The sequence below is a fragment of the Equus przewalskii genome, chromosome 1 (assembly GCF_037783145.1).
Source record: "Equus przewalskii isolate Varuska chromosome 1, EquPr2, whole genome shotgun sequence".
Classification (NCBI taxonomy): domain Eukaryota; kingdom Metazoa; phylum Chordata; class Mammalia; order Perissodactyla; family Equidae; genus Equus; species Equus przewalskii.
The window spans coordinates 114,186,148-114,193,172 of NC_091831.1; positions in this window are offsets into that span (position 1 = coordinate 114,186,148).

Below are 7,025 nucleotides of genomic sequence, written 5' to 3' on the forward strand. Positions count from 1 at the left end.
AGCTTTATATAGAAAATCTTAAGAAATCTACTAAAAATTTACTAGAGCTAACAAACACATTCAGCAAGGTTGCAGGATACAAGATCAATATTTAAAATCAATTGTATATACTCGTATCAACAATGCAAAAATGAAGTTAAAAGGCAATTTGATTTATAATAACATCAGTTGACCGAGGGTTGCACCAAAGTTCTCCCTAGCTGTTTCTCCCATACAGCTGAGGGAAGTTACCAGGGAAATGGGCGGTGGTGAGAGCCCACAGCAGCCAATCCTCCCAGCAGCTAGGGGAACTTGGAAGAGCATTCTCTATACCAGGGGGCAGCTGACTACTAGCTTGGTAAATCATACACAACACCAGAGGGCAGCAAATTTTTTTTTTTTTTCTGAAAAGAGCCAGATAGGAAATATTTTAGGCTTAGCTGGTGATCCAGGTCTCTGCAACAACCAGTCAGCTCTGCTCTTGTAGCATGAGAGTATCTAGACAGTACACAAAGGAATCAGTGTGATTATATTCCATCAAAACTTTCTTTAAAAACAGGCTGGGAACCAGATTTGGTCCACAGGCAGTAGTTTTTCTGACTCACGCACTACACTCAGGATATAAAACTGTAAAGAAAAGCAGACAGTAGGTCCCTCTAGTGTGAGAGGAGGTGGCTGTGAGGCAGAAGGAGCAGGCAGGTGCTTCTGGGCTACTGCCAATGCTCTAGGTCTTGGCCTGGGAAGTGGTTATCTGGGAACAGACTTTATAATGCTTCGTGCCACTGTACATTTGTTTTATGTACTTTTCTGTATGTGTTGTATTTCACAATAAACAAAGTATAGGAAAAAAAAGAAGAACTAGTGGCTCTTTACAATCAAAAGCATTTAAATTTCACTTGCCAAAAGAATTCTTTCTTCTCCTTACCTAGGTGATTACCTCTGTGGAAATGCTGGAGAGTTTTGGAGGTCGGAGATTTTTCCAAAAAAAAATTTTTTAATATGTCTAGCTCAAAACTCTTTTTGAATCTACCCATGTCATCCTAAAATATATTAACCTTTCCTGTTTCTAAAACCTTAAAGCCCACCCCAATGACTCCCATTGCACTAAGGAAATTTAATTCGCTTGCCAGAGCCTCCAAACAGGCTGCTGCTGGCCCCTATGGTGCCTCCAGTTTGTGTAAAATGCATGTATTTATTTAGACTAGATCATCCCAAGGCTCTTCTCAGCTCTAGAAATCTGTTATTCACTAGTTGGTGTGTGGGTCAGCATTTCTGAGTGTAGTTAGCTATTATAGAGTAGCTGCTCAAGACTTACCTAGACCTGGTCCTGGAAGGGCTCTGCCCTTTTCAAGGTCACAGCTACTGGGCCTCCCTCCACTCAGCTCACCCCTGCTAGGAGCTGGCTAACTCAGCCCAGAGTTGCACACCCTCAGTCCTCCTCTTAAACTTGCATTAGTGCTCTTTAAGATGGGGCCAAACACTGACCTCCTAAGGCCACTTTGCTCCACCACAGGCCCTGAGGCCTGATTGGGTCATCGTAGCAGGCTCCCTGACTCAGCCAAGAAGGCTTTCCCTAGGCAGCCTCAACCCAATTACAATACCTGGAGGCCCAAAGACTCTGACCAGAAGGGTTTCTCCTTCAAGAAAGGACCACTTGTTCAACCTAGCTCCCCTCATGGGGATCCATCCAACAGAGCTAGGGAGACCTTGTTTTTTGTTTTGTTTTGTTTTTTACTTTTTATTAAGATTATGATAGTGTACAACCTTGTGAAATTTCAGCTGTACATTATTGTCAGTCATGTTGTAGGTGCACCACTTCACCCTTTGTGCCTACCCATACCCCCCTTCCCCCTGGTAACCACCAATCAGTTCTCTTTGTCTACATGTTTAACTTCCACCTATAAGTGGAGTCATTCAGAGTTCGTCTTTCTCTATCTGGCTTATTTCGCTTAACATAATACCCTCAAGGTCTATCCATGGTGTTGTGAATGGGACAATTTTACCCTTTTTTATGGCTGAGTAGTATTCCATTGTATATATGTACACCATATCTTCTTTATCCAATCATCTTTTGATGGGCACTTAGGTTGCTTCCACATCTTGGCTATTGTAAATGATGCTGCAATGAACATAGGGGTGCATGGGACTTTTGGAATTGCTCATTTCAAGTTCTTAGGATAGATACCCAGTAGTGGTGTGGCTGGGTCATATGGTATTTCTATTTTTAATTTTTTGAGAAATCTCCACACTGTTTTCCATAGTGGCTGCACCAATTTGCATTCCTGCCAACAGTGTATGAGGGTTCCTTTTTCTCCACAACCTCTCCAACATTTGTCACTTTTTGTTTTGGTTATTTTTGCCGTTCTAACAGGTGTAAGGTGATAGTGTAGCTTTGATTTGCATTTCCCTGATGGTTAGTGGTGATGAACATCTTTTCATGTGTCTATTGGCCATCCATATATCTTCTTTGGAGAAATGTCTGTTCATGTCCCCTGCCCATTTTTTTATTGGGTTGTTTGATTTTTTTTGTTGTTGAGCTGTGTGAGTTGTTTATATATTATGGAGATTAACCCTTTGTCAGATATATAACTTGTAAATATTTTTTCCCAATTAGTGGGTTGTTCTTTAGTTTCAATTCTGTTTTCCCTTGCCTTGAAGAAGATTTTTAGTCTGATGAAGTCCCATTTGTTTATTTTTTCTATTGTTTCCCTTGTCTGAGAAGACATGGTGTCCGAAAAGATCCTTTTGATACTGATGTCAAAGAGTGTACTGCCTGTATTTTCTTCTAGAAGCCTTATGGTTTCAGGTCTAATCTTTGGGTCTTTGATCCACTTTGAGTTTATTTTTGTGAATGGTGAAAAAGAATGGTCAATTTTCATTCTTTTACATGTGGCTGTTCAGTTTTCCCAGCACCATTTGTTGAAGAGACTTTCTTTTCTCCATTGTATGCCCTCAGCTCCTTTGTCGAAGATTAGCTGTCCATAGATGTGTGGTTTTATTTCTGGGCTTTCAATTTTGTTCCATTGATCTGTGCACCTGTTTTTGTACCAGTACCATGCTGTTTTGATTACTGTAGCTTTGTAGTATGTTTTGAAGTCAGGGATTGTGATGCCTCCAGCTTTGCTCTTTTTTCTCAGGATTGCTTTAGCAATTCAGGGTCTTTTGTAGCCCCATATGAATTTTAGGATTCTTTGTTCTATTTCTGTAAAGAATGTCATTGGGATTCTGATTGGGATAGCACTGAATCTGTAGATTGCTTTAGGTAGTATGGACATTTTAACTATGTTTATTCTTCCAATCCATGTGCATGGAATGTCTTTCCATCTCTTTATGTCGTCATCAATTTCTTTCAGACAAGCCTTGTCGTTTTCGTTGTATAGGTCTTCCACTTTCTTGGTTAAATTTACCCAAGGTATTTTATTCCTTTTGTTGTGATTGTGAATGGGATTGTGTTCTTGAGTTCTTTTTCTGTTAGTTCGTTGTCAGAGTATAGAAATGCTACTGATTTATGTAAATTGATTTTATACCCTGCAACTTTGCTGTAGTTGTTGATTATTTCTAATAGTTTTCCATTGGATTCTTTGGGGTTTTCTATATATAAGATCACGTCAACTGCAAACAGCAAGAGTTTCACTTCTTCATTGTCTATTTGGATCCCTTTTATTTCTTTTTCCTGCCGAATCGCTCTGGCCAAAACCTCCAGTACTATGTTGAATAAGAGTGGTTAGAGTGGACACCCTTGTCTTGTTCCTTTTCTCAGAGGGATGGCTTTCAGTTTTTGCCCATTGAGTATGATGTTGGCTGTGGGTTTGTCATATATGGCCTTTATTATGTTGAGGTACTTTCCTTCTATACCCATTTTATTGAGAGTTTTATCATAAATTGCTGTTGGATCTTGTCAAATGCTTTCTCTGCATCTATTGAGATGATCATGTGGTTTTTGTTTCTCATTTTGTTAATGTAGTATATCATGTTGATTGACTTGCGGATGTTGAACCATCCCTGTGTCCCTGCTATAAATCCCACTTGATCATGGTGTATAATCTTTTTAATGTATTGCTCTATTTGGTTTGCCAAAATTTTGTTGAGGATTCTGGCATCTATTTTCATCAGTGATATTGGCCTGTAGTTTTCCTTCTTTTTGTTGTCCTTGTCTGGTTTGGGGATCAGGGTGATGTTGGCTTCACAGAATGTGTTAGGGAGTGCTCCATCTTACTCAATCTTTTGGAATAGTTTGAGAAATATAGGTATTAAATCTTCTTTGAATGTTTGGTAGAATTCTCCAGAGAAGCCGTCTGATCCTGGACTTTTATTTTTGGGGAGATTTTTGATTACTGCTTCAATTTCTTTACTAGTGATTGGTCTATTCAGATTCCCTATTTCTTCCTGCTTCAGTTTATGGAGGTTGTAAGAGTCTAAGAATTTATCCATTTCTTCTAGGTTGTCCAATTTGTTGGTATATAGTTTTTCATAGTATTCTCTTATGATCTTTTGTATTTCTGTGGTATCCGTTGTGATTTCTCCTCTCTCGTTTCTAATTTTATTTATTTGAGTCTTCTCTCTTTTTTTCTTAGTGAGCCTGGCTGAGGGTTTGTCAATTTTATTTATTTTTTCAAAGAACCAACTCTGTTTCATTGATCCTTTCTACTCTTTTTTTTGTTTCAATTTCATTTATTTCTGCTCTAATTTTTATTATTTCCCTCCTTCTACTGACTTTGGGCTTTGTTTGTTCTTCTTTTTCTAATTCTGTTAGGTGTCATTTGAGATTGCTTATCTAAGACTTTTCTTGTTTATTGAGGTGAGCCTGTATTGCAGTGAATTTCTCTCTTAGGACAGCTTTTGCTGCGTCCCAAATGAGTTGGTATGGCGTGTTTTCATTTTCATTTGTCTCCAGGTAATATTTGATTTCTTCTTTAATTTTTTCAATGATCCATTGTTTATTCAGTAGCATGTTGTTTAGTCTCCAAATTTTTGCCCCTTTCCCAGTTTTATTCTTGTAGTTGATTTCTAGTTTCATAGCGTTATGGTTGGAAAAGATGCTTGCTATTATTTCAACCCTCTTGAATTTGATGAGGCATCCTTTGTTTCCCAAGATATGGTCTGTCCTTGAGAATGTTCCATGCGAACTTGAGAAGAATGTGTAACCTGCTGTTTTTGGATGGAGTGTTCTATATGTATCTATTAAGTCCATCTGGTCTAGTTTTTCATTTAATTCTATAATTTCCTTGTTGACTTTCTGTCTGGATGATCTATCCATTGGTGTTAGTGGGGTGTTTAGGTCCCCTACTATTATTGTATTGTTGTTGATGTCTCCTTTTAATTTTGTTAATAGTTGCTTTACATACTTTGGTGCTCCTGTGTTTGGTGTGTATATATTTATAAGTGTTATGTCTTCTTGGTGGAGTGTCCCTTTTATCATTATAAACTGCCCCTTTTTGTCTCTCTTTATCTGTTTTGCTTTGAAGTCTACTTTGTCTGATATAAGTATGGTAACACCAGCTTTCTTATGTTCATTATTAGCTTGGAGTATCATCTTCCATCCCTTCACTCTGAGTCTGTGTTTGTCTTTGGGGCTGAGGTGTGTTTCCTGGAGGCAGCATATTGTTGGGTCTTGTTCTTTAGCCCATCCTGCCACTCTGTGTCTTTTGATTGGAGAGTTCAATCCATTTACATTTAGAGTGATTAGTGAAATGTGGGGGCCTAATGTTGCCATCTTATCGCTTGTTTCCAGTTCTCTTGCATTTCGTTTGTTTCTTGTCCCACGATTTTTGGACTACCAATTCAGGTAGGTAGTTTGCTATATTGGCTTTCTTCTTCTTTGTAATTTGTGTCTTTATTCTTGTTATTTGTTTAGTGGTTACCATGTGGTTTGTGTAAAACATTTCATAGATGAGATAGTCCATTTTCTGATAGCCTCTTATTTCCTTAGATTAAGCCGTTCCATTGCTTTCCTCTTCCCCTTCTAGGTTGTTGTTGTCAGATTTTTTTTTCTTCCTTCTTATGTTGTGAGTTTGTGGTTAAAATGACAAGACTATATTTATTCTTGGTGTTTCCCTTCCTTTTATCTTTAGTGTTATGCTTAGCCTTTGCTAACCTGTTCTGATGGAGACCTGCAACTTTCTGATTTTGTCTTTCTACTTATCTCCTTTGCTGTGGGTTTTGTAACCATTTTCCTTTTCCTTTTTTTTTTTCTTCCAGGTATGAGGGTCTTCGTGAGCATTTCTTGTAGGGGAGGTCCTGTGACGATGAACTCCCTTAACTTTTGCTTATGTGGGAAAGTTTTTATTTCTCCATCATATTTGAAGGATATTTTCGCTGGATAGAGTATTCTTGGCTGCAAGTTTTTGTCCTTCAGAGTTTTTGAATATATCATTCCACTCTCTTGTAGCCTGTAAGGCATCTGCTGACAACCTTATGGGGGTTCCTTTGTAGTTTATTTTCTTCTGCCTTGATGCCCTTAGTATTTTCTCTTTGTCATTGACTTTTGCAAGCTTCGCTACTATATCCCTTGGGGTTGGTCTTTTTACATTGATAAAGTTTGGAAATCTATTAGCTTCTGTCACATGGAGTTCCATCTCTCTCCCCAGGTTTAGGAAGTTCTCAGTCATTATTTCTTTGAACAGGCTTTCTGCCCCCTTCTCCTTCTCTTCTCCCTCTGGGTTACCTATAATCCTTATGTTGCATTTCCTAATTGAGTCGGATATTTCTTGGAGAGTTTCTTCATTTATTTTTAGTCTTAGTTCTCTCTCCTCCTCTATCTGCAGCATTTCTATATTCCTATGCTCCAAATTGCTAATTCTGTTTTCCATATTATCAACCCTACTGTTCAGAGAGTCCAGATTTTTCTTAATCTTCTCTATGGTGTTCTTCACCTGCAACATATCTGATGGGTTCTTCTTTATAGTATCAATCTCTGTTGTGACATAGCTCCTATACTCATTGAGTTGTCTATCTGTATTCTCTTTTAACTCATTGAGTTTTTTAATGATGGCTATTTCGAATTCATTGTCATTTAGGTTATAGATTTCAGTGTCTTTGGGATTGTT